The sequence below is a fragment of the Sciurus carolinensis genome, chromosome 19, assembly GCF_902686445.1.
Source record: "Sciurus carolinensis chromosome 19, mSciCar1.2, whole genome shotgun sequence".
Classification (NCBI taxonomy): Eukaryota; Metazoa; Chordata; class Mammalia; order Rodentia; family Sciuridae; genus Sciurus; species Sciurus carolinensis.
The window spans coordinates 13,769,818-13,785,189 of record NC_062231.1 but is presented as its reverse complement, the minus strand read 5'-3'; the positions used below and the strand labels follow the sequence as shown (position 1 = coordinate 13,785,189).

Here is a 15,372-nt window from a genome sequence, read left to right as displayed (position 1 = left end):
TGTCACCTCCACTTCAACATGGGCCCCCTATGAGTGGGGACTGACTGAGGGCAGGAACCACATCTGCCCAGGCACTGCTGAACAGCCAGAGCCTAGCATAGCACCTGGCATACAGCAGGTATTCAATAAATGGAACACTTTGTATCCATTGACTCATTTAATTATCAGAACAATGAACAGTGATGGCATTTTTGGCTTCACTTGTTCAGATGACAGAAACATAGGTGCAGAGAGATCAGGTAGGTTTCCCAAGATCACACAGTTAGTAAGTGGCAGAGTGGAACACAGAGCCCAGAAGTTTGGCTGCAGAGGCAGAGCTCTTAACCAGGGCGAGAGAAGGTGTGCCACATAGCTGAGGAAGAACACAAGGCAACGGTAGTGTGCTGTGGTTCTCTTCAACTTAAAATAGTGGGCAAATAAGACTGTTCCATAAAATGGCTGGGGTGCTGCTTTTGTCTTAGGCAGTGGAGTGGGCCCCACTTTAGGACTGCTTTAAGAAGCCCCTCTGCCTTCTTCCCTGTTTTGGAACACAGGGTTTCTCTCATATTTTTGTCAATTACTATAAATATGTATTTATTATTTGTAAACCTTATCCACCCCCACTTTTAGTTTTTTGTTTTGGTGTGTGTGTGTGTGTGTGTGTGTGTGTGTGTATGTGTTGTATTGGGGGTTGAACCCAGGACTTTGCGCATGTGAGGCAAGCACTCTACCAACTGAGCTATGTCCCCAGCTCACACTGTCAGTTTTAAGTCCTTCTCTGCTAAATTTTTTTGAAAATCGAATTTATTGAAGTAGAATGTAAATAAAACAAGATGTATGAAAAAGTGTACATTTCTATGAGTTTGGACAAACTTCCATACCCGTGGAACCATTCCCACATGAAAAATATAGAAGATTGCTATCACTCCCAGAGGTGACAGTTTCCTGGGTGCCCTTTCAGGTGAGCTTACCCAGTTCCCAGCCCCAGGCAACTGGGAGCATCTTTCTGTCTGCATAGGTGAGATTGATATTTCCTGGAGTTCCATATAAACAGGATCAGGAAGCAGGTACTCTTTTTCTCTGACTTCTTTTGCTCAGCATAGTATTTTGGAGATTCATGTGTCATCATTTGTCTTTAAGAGAAATATCTAGAGTGGTATAACTCAGTCATATGGTGGTTCCACTCCTAGTCTTTTGAGGAACCTCCACATTGATTTCCATAATGGTTGTACTAATTTACAGTACCACCAATATTGTACAAGTGTTCCTTTTCCCCCACATCCTCTCCAGTGCTTATTGTTTGTATTCTTTTTTTTTTAATATATGGACACAATACCTTTATTTTATTTATTTTTATGTGGTGCTGATGATTGAACCCAGTGCCTCACACATGCAGGGCAAGTGCTCTACCACTGAGCCACAACCCCAGCCCCAGTTGTTCGTATTCTTGATGGCTGCTGTTTGCCATTCTAACCGGAGTGAGATAAAATAGTATGGTTTTGATTCACAGTTCTCTGATTGCTAAAGATGTTGAGTATTTTTTCATATATTTGTTGGCCATTTGAATTTCTTCTTATGAAAATATCTAGTTCATTTGCCCATTTATTGACTGGATTTTTTGTTTTTAAGTCCTTCATTCTGGATATTAATCCTTTCTTAAAAGAGTAGTTAGAAAAGATTTCCATTCTGTAGGCTCTCTCTTTACACTCTTTCCTTTGCTGTGAGAAGATTTTAGTTTGATGCCATCCCATTTATTAACTCTTGGTATTAGTTACTGTGTTTTAGGTGTCCTATGAAAGAAGTCATTGCCTGACCTATATGTTGGAGTGTTGCCCCTATGTTTCTTTCTAGCATTTGCCAAGTTTGTGGTCTAATTCTTAGGTCTTTGATCTACTTTGAGGTGACTTTTATGCTGGGTGAGAGAGAAAGATCTAGTTTCATTCTTCTACATTTGGGTATCTAGTTTTCCCAGCACCATTTGTTAAAAATGCTGTACTTTCCCCAGTAGAGATTTTTGGTGCCTTTGTCAAAGATCAGAAGACTGTATCTATGACGGTTTGTTTCTGTGTCTTCTCTTCTCTACTATTGGTCTGTGTATTTTTATGCTAGTACCATGCAGGTTTTGTTACTAAAGCTCAGTAGTATAATTTGAAGCCAGGTATTGTGATTCTCCAGCATTGCTTCCACCCTGCCCCCATCCCTTCTTCTTTCTTTCTAATTGCTTTGGCTATTCTGGATCTTTTATTCTTCCATAAGGATTTTTGGACAGTTTTTTTTTTCTAGTTCTGTGAAGAATGTCATTGGTATTTTGATGGCGATTACATTAGACCTGTAGGTGACTTCTGGTAACTGGACATTTCAACCATATTGATTCTACATATCCATGAACATGGGAGGTCTTTCCATCTTCTAGTGTTATCTTCTATTTCTTTTTTCAGTGTTCTGTAATATTCACTTTAGAGGTTTTTACCTCTTTGATAAGACATATTTCTAGGCATTTTTTAGGCTATTGTGAATGGAATTGTTTTCCTGATTTCCTTTTCAGTGCATTCATTGTAGAAAACCTGTTGATTTTCGTATGTTGATTTTGTATCCTGAGAACACATGAATGTTTGGGGAACGTGTTGAAACCATAGCTTTTATAAATACAGCTCCACTGACTATTATAAGTCTTTGTGTGACATATGCTTTCATTACACCTAGCGCTAGAATTACCGGGTCATCTGATGTAAGTATGTTTAATTTTTTAAGAAACTGTCAAACTGATCATAGTGGTGCACACGTGTAGACTTAACTATGAGGGAGGCTGAGGCAGGAGAATCACTTGGGTCCACAAGTTCAAGGCCAGCCTGGGCAATACAGCAAGACCTTGTCTCCAGAAAGAAACTTCCAGTCTGTCTTTGAAAGTAGCTGTTGGTTGCTCCACAGACCGGCCAGCAGTTGGAGCTGGAAGACCTCTTATTTTCAGCCATTTGAGTGGGCATGTGGTGTATCTCAAGGTCTCTGTTGCAGTTCTACAATGACAATGTGTTGAACATCTTTTCATGTACATATTTGCTATCTGTATATCTTTTTATGTACTCCTTTCATACCTTTTGCTCATATTTCATGGATTATTTATCTCAGTTGTAAGAGTTCTTATGTTCTCTGGACACAAGCCTTTTGTCAGATACATATATTTTCTCAATGTCTTCAGCTTCCCTTTTCATCCTCTTTCTCATATGGTGCTGGGGATTGAGCCTGGGGCCTTGCACATGGCCTGGTAAGCACTATATCCTTGAGCCACATTCACAGTCCTTTTTAAAATATTTTTTGAGATAGGGTCTTAGTAAATTGCCCAGGTTGGCCTTTTGAGATCCTCCTGCCTCCATCTACTGAGTTGCTGGGATCATAGGCATTCACCACTGCACCTCATTTTCTTAATGATGTTTTTGAGAAAGAGGAAAAGAGTTTTGAATTTCAGTGAAGTCCGATTTATTTTCTCTTTTATGGTTTCTGCTTTTGATGTCTTAAATCTTTGCCTGCCCACCAAAGTCTCAGATTTTCCTTTTTGTTCTCTTGGAGAAATGTTAATAGTTTTAGCTTTTACATATATGTCTGTGCTTCACTTCAAGTTAATCTTCAATGTTGCATAAGGTAAAGATGATGGTTCATTTTTTTCCATGTAGATAGCTAATTTTTCAAGTGTTGTTTGTTCAAAAGAACAAATGGAAACAATATATAACCTGACAAAGTTTGGGGATCAGCATCTCTTATTTCATGGACACTGATGATCAGCCCCAGTGGCAGGAACCTCAGGACTCCCTGCAGGGCAGACAGACATTCACACAGGACTGACCGACGTCCCCATCCTGAGATTCCAGGGTGGTCACTTGCGTTCTGGACTGGTCAAGATCATCTTTTCCTACCAAGTGAAGTCTGTGTGAGTCCACATCCTACATTCACCCCACCCTGGAGCTCTGGACTCACCAGCTTTCCTCCTTTCTCTTCCTGTTTCTCTGATGGTGACCCCAAAAGCCCTGTGAGGTGTAGAACAAACATACAGAAGGACCCGCCTCTTTTAAGTTTTCTAAGGAACTGAAAATCAGAACTCCATAATGGAAACCATTCTGCGGCCTCCAGTGCAGCCATTTATCTCAATAACCATTTCATTTAAAATGTGGGCCAAACATATAAATCATATCTTGAAAGAAAGTATGTTGGTGCCACAAAAATTACCCTGTATTCTTACCACCTAATTTAAAAAATGTGTTTTGAAGCTTGGGAGAAAGCAAATGGGCCCAGGGCCTGGCCACTCTTCTCCCACATGTCCCCTGTCTTCAATCCATCCCCAAAATAAATCCACACCACTGCCCAAACTTCGCAGAGAGGTTGAAGCCCAGCCCCAAGCAGCACGCTATCTTGGGCAGCAGCAGCTACTGCTCTTGTAAGGGTCACTGGTCCCTAGGACTCAGAGCCCAAGCCAGGCTGTTCCCTGCAGGGCTTTGGACTTGCCTCAGTGTGGTCTTGGAGCTCAGTCAGGCCCAGGAGTTCATGCAGTGAACTCTCCAGCAGCTCCTGGAGGTTGGTGCTCATTTAAGGACATCCCCAGGGAGGGTGCTAAATATAGCAAGGCCCGGAGGCCCATTTTCCAGACTAATAACATGAGGGACTTAGAGTGGCCTGTTGCTGAGGCAGGAAGGGAATTCAGGGTCTTCTGTCTAGAAACCTCACTAAGGAATCTGTGGCTAACATGCCAGCCTTGGCCTCTGGCTTCTCTGCACTTCCTTGGGAGGAAAACAAAAGGAAACAGCAGGTCACTGCATTAGGCCATAGTTCTGAGCTTCCTGTAGCCAGTGTTCCCCCAAGCTTGTGGAGGTACAAGGATCCCCACTGTTTCCACTGCATTCATTTTCTGATCATGAAAATAATATGTGGACATGTTTTAAAATAAAATAATCAGGAATAAAATTCACACCCTGATTCACACTCAGAGGTACTATCACTGGAGAATAGTTATCACCTGAAGAATGTCCCCAGGAATTCCCAGAAAAGTTTGAGAACTTGATTCAGGACCAGTGGGGTCCTTGACATATAGTGCCAAATTTCAGCATGTTTCAGTAGAGGCACAGATTTGTTTTAAAGAAAGTAAGGAATACACATTCAAGGGAGAATGTGGGCCATCCGAACACTGGGAGAGGTGCTTTTGAATTCCCAGTTTCTCTTATAAAGGAAACCTGATGAGGGATGGAGGTGACATTAGTCTCATGATCTCAAGATGCTTTCTGATGGTCTGGTCATCCTTAGAATCCTTAGGCTGATATGGTCTCCATTGTCTGATCAATAGATAGTACCAGAAAGTCCCTGAAATTATGGGTTTCTTAAAATACCACATCTCTCTTTAATCTCTTGGTGGGCTAATTGGCAGCGCACCAAGTAATTATCATAACTGAGCAATTTTATGGTAACTTTTTTTAAAATATATTTTCAGATGTCGATGGACCTTTATTTTATTCATTTATTTATATGTGGTGCTGAGAATTGAACCAGTGCCTCACACATGGTGAGTGCAAGTGCTCTACCACTGAGCTACAACCCCAGCCCCTATGGTAACTCTTAAGATTTACAGGTTTCCCTAGAATTCAGTAGTGACTAGCCTGGAATGGTATGGGGAGGCTCAGATTAATTTCCTCATCCTTCCTTTATGTCTCCTACCTATTTTTTTTTTAATTTCTTCTGACTCAGTATTGGTTTGTTTCTCTTTCTTCCTTTCCTCCTTCCTTTTTTACTTTCTTCCATGCATAAATGTACCTGGGGTCAGATCAAACGTGTAACTTTGTTTTCTCTGCACTTAACACACTTCTGAGCATTTTTTCATACAGTTAAAACTTGCTTCAAAGGAGGTTCTAAGACTCTGTCCTATGCCAAGAGCTCAGCCCAGGCTCTCCTGGGTCTTTGGTAGGTCAGACTTCAGGCCCCAAGGGGAACTGGGGGAGCAGGGGAATGTACCAGGAGGGTCAGGGCAGCTCTAGCTCCAGGCCCAGCCCAGGCCCACAGTTCCTCTTTCCTGGCCATGGTCCATGCTGCGTGCCTTCTCCCCCTCCTCACCGCATCCTGGCCTCAGAGCCCTGTCCTTCCCCTTGGTGGGGTGGTGGCAACAGCAGCCTCTCCTCAGAGCGACTGTCCCGCGGTCTCCCCACTTGTCTCTGCAGCCTGGACCTGCTCCTCCATTTCTTCTTCCTCAGTCCCACAGCTGTTCCCCACTCTCTACTCCCCTCTGCACTTCCTTTAAGGTGGCACCCGTGGGCATCCCCATCCAGGGCACAGCCCAGTCTCTCCATGTTTTCAGTCTTAGCTTTGTTCCTGGGGGTGGAGCCCCGAAGTGTGGAATTGCTGAGCGTGAACCTGTTGTGGAAATGCAGCCTAGTCTGGGCTCCCAGGCCTAGCCCTGTGTCCTTGCTGATGCAGGGGAGCATGGGTGGCAGGGCATCCTGCAGGCATATTTCCACAAGACCCCACCACAGGGACCACCATCCTGCCAGCATAAAGCGTTTCCTTTGCCTCTTTACTCGCCTCACCCTTAGTAGCCCTGTTTCTTTGTGTAAGCCATCATTTATGTCTTACTGGCTGCCTTGGCTGTGACTGCTCCTTCCTAGTAAAACCCTCCCTTTGTTCCTAGATCCCCCTGAGCAGTGTCAGAGTGTCAGGTCAGTGTACCTCAGCCCTAGAATTGGTGGCACCTATAGGACTGGGAATGGGAACAGCTGGGGAACTTCTTTACCAGAGGACTCTAGAGCCAGAAGTTGCCCCCAAAGTTCTGTTCTTCCCCCTCCCCCAGCTTGCACCACCCCAGCCCTCTGGAGCTAGGGACCTGGAGAGGAGAAGCTGGGTCATCATCCCTCTCCCAGGGCTGGTGGAAGGCTGGTGAGAGAGGGAGGGGGAGAAATCACTTTGTCCCCCTGAAGGAAGGAACAGGCCTGTGGGTAGCGGGTAAGCTTAGGTCAAGTCAGCTGGTGACAGGCAAGGGCACTGGGAAGTCTGGAGGGGGTGGGACTCCCTTGCCACCTGGTCTGTCCTTCCTCTTGCAGTCTCCACCTCTCTTCCTCCTGTTCACTCGGTAAGGCCTGTCATCCACAGGCACCAACATACCTATGCAGTCCACACTGGCCACCCTCACCTAACGGGAAGTTGAGGGGCCCACTCTCATTCTGGACTTGACCATGAGTGAGCTGCAGGGCCAGCCCTGAGTTACTCAGGTCTTTGTGTTATAGTCCAGGTAGGAATCCAGCACCCAGAAGTCAGAACCTGGGCCTTGACCCAGCAGCCCCAGGGCCTGACCATGTGTTGCACAAGTGGCTGGGATCTGGCCTGGCCGCCTTCAAGACTTTCCCACCTGGGGGACTCCCAGGTGCTTTGAGAAAAGGATCCTTTCTGAATACCACTGATCTAAGAAGAAGAAATGCCCACCCCTCTTCATTCCTGTGGCCTGGCTTGGGAACAGCTGAGGGTGGAGTTTAGGAGAATAAGGGTCAGTGGTCTGGGGCCCTGACTTACCGCAGAAACATGGCCTACTGACCCCTGTGCAGATGGGAACAGTACCAGAGAGGTCACAGAGGCCCAAGACCAGCTAGAATCACTGATAACTGGGGGTCAATGAATGCACTTTTCTCTCATGGGTATCAAGAGCCTGCGGTGACCCTGGAGCCATCACTGACCCCGCCTGCCTTGGCTCCCAGATTGTCCAGACCATGCAGCCTGTGCTCTGCTGCCCAGCCCCCCTCCACCCCAGGCCCTGTCCTGTCAGGCAACTTTCTCCTGGTCTCTACCTATCCATAGACCCAGCCAGGATGTCATTCATGGACCAAGCATGGGCCACAGTCCATTGTGCGTTCCCCTGCAAGCCCCATCTTTTTCCTAGTCCTTACGGTGCTACTTCGGTTCCTGGTCCTGAGCAGCCCTATCTGGCCCGGCTCTCGTGGGACTGTGTCTTTCTGCTGCCATTCCCCCTGAATCTTTCTTGGAATCATTTCTGGGTGTCTCTCCTTTCTCCCTGGTCCCCAGGGCTAGCTCCTGGCAGTGCTCACTAAAGGTCTTACAGACTGAGGGTCATTGTCCCCCTACTTAGTCCCAAAGGTTTGAGGAAGGTACTGACCACCTAGGCAGGTAGGAAGTGAAGGCTATACTACCCCCTGGGCTGCGCTACCCAGTGAGTGGTTGGTGATGGGTGGTGCACCTGCGGGGAGAAAGAGCCGCTATTGTGTGTCCTTTTGGAACAAGATGGGGCCTCCATTCTTCCCCCCAAGGGGACTGAATCCTGCCTGGAAAGTCTGCTGGGGAAGTCCAGTCCAATGTCTTTACCTTTCCCTAGCAAATGCCTAGGCCCCCTGGTTCTTTGTCCTTCCCAGTAAGAGCACACCTGGAGGGCCACAGCAGGGAGGCAGGGTACCTGCTCGTGGCTGGAGAGGTCTAGATGCCTCCATCCTGATATTAAAACAAATGCCAAAACCCACTTTCATAAACTGTGGTGTATTTAAAATGTTTACATTTAACAAATGAATACTTTTAACACACATAAACCAAAATATAATTGTGCCATTCACAAGGTAATTACAGTGTTTGTAAAAGAAGGACCTTAGTTCATGGCAGGCTCCAGGAGGTGTGGTCCAGAAATGGATTGTGAGTTTGAAACCGGATGACACAGAGCTCCTTCCAAGTGCGTCTGTCTCATTTGGAGAGAGGTCACACCTTGAGGCTGGGGCGTGTGCAGTCCAGGCCAGACCTCCTTGGCACTTTGTGAGGAGTTCTGATGAAGCACCCCTTCCTCCTCCTTCACGGTGGAGGCCCAGCTCTGCTGTCTTCACAGTGGGGTTGTGGCCTGTGGGGTCACAGCCTACCCAAGGTGGCCAAGAACTGCACAGACTAATACCTGCCATGGCTGAAAGGCCTGATCTGGGTAGGAAGGTAGAGCCAGGACACCCCTTGGGGCAGATTTGTCATCCCTTGTGTGCTGTTGGCTTGGGATGTGGGGGGCCACAACAGTGTAAGAGGTAGTGCTTGGAGCAAGAGGGCCACGGTCCAGGGACAGACTTCACATCCCCAGTGGGCTGTGCAAGGATTATGTTTAATGTTAAGAAAGTGGTGAGGTGAAGCAGAGACCCCTGTGTCCTTGACAATGCTGTCATCCTCTCTGTAATTCCCACTTTGCTGCTTGGAGGCAGTGGTGCCCTCTCCTGGGCCAGGTGAGATGTCCAGTGGAGGCAGGCTGGGCTGACACTACTGTCGCGTGGATATACCACGTTTTACTTATCCATCGGTTGGTAGACGTTCATGGGGTTTCCACTTTTTTACTGTTGTCTGTTACACATGAATGAAGTGTTTGCGTGGATTCTTTCTTTTATGAATTGCCAGATTATTTTCCAAGGTGACCAGACTGGTTTTGCTTTTTCTTTTTTTTTTTTTTTTTTGGCGGTGCTGGGGATTGAACCCAGGGCCTTGTGCTTTGTGAGGCAAGCACTCTACCTACTGAGCTATCTCCCCAGCCCTGGTTTTGCATTTCTAACAGCAACAGTGAGGCTCCATTTTGTCCAGACCCTTGACAACACTTGTTTTTATCGGACTTTCTTGTGGCCATCCTAGTGGGTATGAAGCGGTGTCTCTTGTGGTTTTGATTTGCATTTGCCTGGTGACTAACAATGTTCCAGTACCTCTTCTTGGGCTTCTTAGCAGTTCATGTGTCTATTTTTGGAGAAGTACCTGTTCAACTCCTTTACCTACTTTTTATTTGTGTACTCTTTTCTCATTGAGTTGTGAAAGGTCTTCATATGTTCTAGATACAAGACTCTTATCGGATCCATGATTTGCAAATATTTTCTCTCATTCTGACTTTCTAAGTAGTGTCCTTTGAAGCAGAAAAGCTGTTCATTGTAATTAAGTCCAATTTCTTTGTTTCTTGTACTTTTTTTTTTTAAATTTTTTAAATTTTTTAAATGTAGCACAACATATTTGATTCTGTATTAAGGTTTGCTCAGAACTATCTCAGTTCCATTCCTACTCACCTCCTATTGTATTTTAATTAACTTTCTATTTATCATTTGCTTTCTTTTTTGCAAAATTCAATATTTTCCCTTTTTTCTTACACACAAGGTGGCATGCCACAGATGGTCCACATTTTTCTTTCACGAAATAAAATCCTGGAAATCGGCCCATGTGAGCTTAACTGAACTCTTGTTGCTCACTGTGTGGGGCCACAGCAGCCCAGGTGTGAATGTGCAATGAACGGTCCCTCGGTATGTTCCCTGTGGAGGCCCTCTCCAGTTGTCTTGTCCTTTCCTTCAGCAAATCACAGAGCAATGAATAATGACCTTTTGTGACATGGAAGTGTAAGTATTCTTAGGACAGCCTCCTGAAAGTGAGGCGGCCAGGTCCAAAGGTAAAGCACAAGTAATTCTGCCATGTGGGTCCCTGTTTGTGTCCACCAGCAATGTGTGTTAGTGATGTTTCCCCAAGGTTCACAGGCAGGACGTGCTGTCAAGCTGTGGGGTTTTTGCCCATCTGATAGGTAGGGAAATGTGCTCTCAATGCGGCTGTTTAAAAAAAAAAAAAAAAAAAAAAAAAAAAACTTGCTGATGTGTAATTTATGTACAATAAACTGCACCCATTGAAAGCATAATTTGTTGAGTCGTGACCTGTGGTCTACTTTGTGACCATAGATTCGTTTATGCAAAATCCCAGAAGAGGTGAAACTATTCAGCATGTACTTTTATGTCAGGCGTGTTTTAAAAACTGCATGTGTCTAAGGTGTGCAGTGTGATGTTTTGAGAGGTGACACACACAGTGAAATGACTGCAGCTGTCGTTTCTTGGTAAGACACCTACAATCAGTCTCTGGTAGCAAATCTCTTTCAAGAGCGTGATGGTAACTGGTCGTCGTGCCGTGCCTGGGGTCACGAGGCTCATTCTTGCTGCATCTTGGGGGAGCCCTGTGCCCTTTGACCAACACTGCCCCGTTCCTACCCTCCTCCCTGCTGGGCTGCGCAGACTCAGGATGAAGAAGCCATCATGTCGTGTGCATCAGTAATTTGTTTTTCCAGAGGGTGAGCAGTACCCATTTGTGGTCGCTTTGTGTGACTGTACAACCCCCAAGGTGATCAGCCTATAGAGAGAAGAGCTGTTTTGGCTCGAGTGTGAAAGGTTTCAGCCATGGTCAGCCGGCTCCTGTGCCATGGGGACTGTGCTGAGGAAGCACAGCACGGCGGAAGCACACCACAGGGCAGATGCAAAAAGAGGAAGAGGCAGGGACCAGGATCCCATTGTCCCCTTCAGAGGCACACCTCCCACTGATTGGAAGATCTCCTACTTCTTAAGAGATTCCACCATCTCCCAGTAGTGCCATTCTGGGGACCAAACTTCTAATACATGGGCTTTGGGGGAACATTCCAGAGCCGAACTACAGCTCTGATGTATGAACATTGTTTATTTCTTCTGTTTTTCCATGGATGGCCACTTGAGTCAATTCATTTGTGCCCACCAGAAAGAAAGCTGTTGTGAACATTCTTGCACAAGCCTCTGTGGTCTTGCTGCTTCTTCAGGGTAAATGGGAGTGGAAGGGCTGGGTCACAGGGCGAGTGTGTTTAGCTTTATAAATCACCAGACCTTCCTCTAAAGTGGTTTCCCTCTAGTAGCATGGGGGAGACCTGCACCCCCATGGAGCGCACCACTGCCCATCAGTTTGCTGCAGGCACCAAGGGGGCGCTGGCTATGGCATCTCTTTGTGGATTTGCTTTGCATTTCCCTGAAGACTAAGGATGCTGAGCACCTTCTCTGATTATTGGCTGTTTTGCATCCTCCGTTGTGGAGTGTGTTCAACTCTTTTGCCCAGTTTTAAGGAATCAGTTTGCACATCTTTTACTGAGTGGAGAGAGTTCTTTATACAAGTCCTTCCCATAGACATCGTAGGCATTTTCTCCTCGATAGCGCCTTGCCTGTCTTTTCATGTCTGATGTGGTCTCTTTCAAAGGCTAGATGCTTCAATTCCCGGGAAATGCACATCAGGTTTTTCTTTTGTGTCCTAAGAAATGTCTGCATTTCTGTTCTTACAAGTAAAGTTGAGCAACTTTTCTTGTGTCTGAGGGCCATTTGCCTATATTTTTCTAAGTCAATTTATTGGTTTTCTCCTCTTGATTTCTAAGGTCTCTGTCAGTTAGGGAGAGTGGCAGCCCTTTGAGGTAGGTTTTCTCCTGGTTTGTAGGTTTTTTTGTTTTTGTTTTGTCTCTGCTTGTTGTGTTTTCCCTTGCAATACTGCACACATGCTTCTGCAAGGTCAGATGCACCCATTTTTTTGCTTGTAGGTTTGGGTTTGCAGGCTTTCCCCACTCCCACATTGTAGAGGGATTGCCCATTTGCATCTAGAGTGCTCATGGCTTTGTTTTCTTTAACACAGAGATCTCTGTTCCATTTGGAGTTGATGCCAAGATACAGCAGAAAGCCTGGAATCAATTTTATCTTGTTTTAAGTTACTAATTGTATTCACTTATTTGAACGTCCGTCTTTTTCTAATGATTTGAGCTCCCATTCTCCAAACCTGCATGGTGAAATGCTAGCTTTCTGGACGTGCGTGGATTCTGCATCCTACTCTTTCTAGACTCACCCTGTTTTGGGTGGGGAGAGCTGCCTGTTGCCATAGCAACGCCTTCTGCTCTTGGTTTTGGAGACTGATGCTCTTTGCCTTGCCCTGCAAACATGGAGCAGGGGAGCCGTCGCTGTCCATCTTCCCCAGTTTTAGTAGGATTCTTGCCTATTAATTTTTCTACAAAACTTTAGAATCGGATGCTGTAGCTCCAGAAGAGAGATTTGATGGTTTCTAAAAACAGATTGTATTAAACTTCTACATTCACTTGGGAAAACTTGACATCTTTACTGATGTTGACTTGTCCTGTGCAAAAACAAGGGGTGTTGCTCATTTGTTCCAGTTTACTTTAGTCTTTCTAAAGTTACAGTTCTTGGAGGATTGCTGCTGGAATGTTTTGGGGTTTTTCATATGAGTTTTGTACATTTTACATCAGGGTTATTCCCCAACAGCTTGTCTTTTTCATTGCTCTTATAATGGATTTGACTCTTTGGTTCTCCTTCTGAACTGGACATTGTTTGCACGTGGGGGGCTGGAACTTGTCAATTTTATGTGTCGCCATCTTAAAGCAGTTCTCCTGTTTATATTCACCTTAGCATTTATTTTTGGATTTTCTAGTTCTTTGGTATTGTCTGCACAGAGAGATTGTTTCTCCTTTAGGAGGTGGACTTTCGTTAAAGCTTTGTATTGGCAAATCTCTTCTTTTAAAATACACAGTACCAATCTACACCCCTCCTGGGCCGTGTATCTTCATACCCATGCCAGCACTCTGAACACTTTTAAAATCTGTGCCATTTACCACAACCTCCCCTTGTTCAGAGGACACCCATGGCACCTCTGCTCAGGCCAGGTACTGTACTTGGAGTTGAGGACTCAGGAAGCAGATCTCAGCACCCCCGGGGTCCACGCTCAAGGAGAAGACGAGGTCTGTGCTTCCCAGATGCTGCCTTCGTGCCTGGCGAGGGGGAAGGCCAGACTGCCCAGCAGAGCCTGTCCCTGCCAGGGAGCTGGTTCTGGAAAATCCCCATGCAGTTATGTGAAATCCATTGCCTGCCAGCCCCCTCCCGTAGAGCTGCATCACAACAAGCCCTTGGGATGTCCCACAGGACCCTCGGCACAGCCCAGCCTCAACAGCAACAGCCCTCTGGTCAGCCCTTTCTCGAGCAGCTGAATCTGTCCAGGAGCAAGGGGCTGACCAGGCCCCCTGCCAGCCTGCTGCCTCCTGGGCCACATCTCCCAGGCCCTGCAGGCCCTTCCCCCAAGCTGAGATCTGACAGTAGGTGATCAAGTGGTCAGAGGATCTCTGGATGCTCTTGATTTCCCATAAAGCTCTGCCCTTGGCCCAGAGTGTGAGCAGCTCTGTCTGCCCACTGGCAGAATGCCATTCACTGGTACCCGGCCTGCCCAACTGGTGCCCTGAAGAGGCTGGGCAGAAGGTCCTAGAGCCTCAGCCCATAGAGCTCCTCATTCTCCTTCCTCTTGGCCTGATGCCTCCCTGTGTCATCTTCCTCCATGCAGCCTGCCCAGCCTGTTCCACACACCGCATGCGTAGTCCCATCTTGCTGTGTGGTCCTGGGCAAGTTGTCTTACCTCTCTGAGCTTGTTTCCCGCTGTACCACACAGGTGGGTGTGAGGAGGGAGTGCCTACATGCATTCCAGGTCTACAACGTGCCTGGCCCAGGGAGGGCTTGACGCCTGAGTTCTCCGAATGACAGCCAGAGAGTGGCTGAGTGGTGCTGGCGACCCCTTGAGTGGCTCGGTCTCCCTGCGTACACCTTCAGAACCAGCTGCTCAGGTTCAGAGGTTGCTCGGTGCAGCCTCTGTTGGAACTGGGGCTCCCACTCGGTATTGCTCATCTCATCCCAGCAGGTGTTTCTAGGTGTGCTGGGGATGAGCCTGGCGGGGAGCTTGCGCCATGAGGCAGGGCCTGACATGACACACTGTGGTCACTGGACCCACACTGCCCTTCCACACGTGGCCCTGCTTGGCCAGCATCGGGATCTCAATCTCCCACCCATCCCCCTGAGCTCAGGCAGTGGGCCTGCGTGGAAATGAAGGGGCAGGAGGGGGTCACCCGCTACCCCTCAGCCCAGAGGGAGGAAATTTCCCCCTATTTATTTTCCACATCCTCGCCTTTGAAAGGCAAGCTGGGGTGGGTGTTTACCTTGGCTGGGCCTCCCCGCTCCCCGGGCAGCCCCGTGTAAACACACTGTTCCTCCTGGCAGCTCTGCTGGAGCTGGGGCGAGGGGGCTTGCAACCAGTTGTAGGAATTTTGAAAGCCTGAGGGCACAGGTTCAGGACCCAGCCCTCCCAGGAGCCAGGGTGCTGTGCGAGTCTCAGGCTGCCCTGTTCCCCTGAGGGTTTCATGGCCAGGGTCGCAGGGAAGGCCCCCCTATGGGGCCAGCAGGCAGGGGCCTCCTCTCTCCTCTCCGTACTGGGATGCTGCCAGCCGAGCACGCCACCCAATTCACAGCATCAGGTCAGACTCAGAAGAGCCTTGGGCTCCCCACAGACACAGGCTAGGGAGCAAGGACCTCTGGGGCTGGTGGGGTGGGGCTTGCTCTCAGCAACTGGACTAGAGTTGAGAGGACGATGGAGGCAGCTTCCTGAGGTGGGGTGCATTTTTTGTGCCACTAGAGAGCCTTAGCCAGCACCCCACCACCCCGTGGAGCTTACCTTCCTGCCTGTGGCTGGACAAGACCTGGGGAGTGGTGAGAGGGTAGCAGCTTAAAGGTGCTGCCCTCCCCATTCACATCCGAGTGGGACCCAGGCAAAGGAAGTAACCTCTGA

General features: G+C 47.4%; 1 protein-coding gene across 2 annotated transcripts in view; it reads left to right on the top strand.

The window, feature by feature from the left end:
• Atg7 (autophagy related 7) overlaps nt 1–15,372 on the top strand; it is a 241,864-nt gene that overhangs the window by 225,044 nt on the left and 1,448 nt on the right. The window lies entirely within an intron of this gene.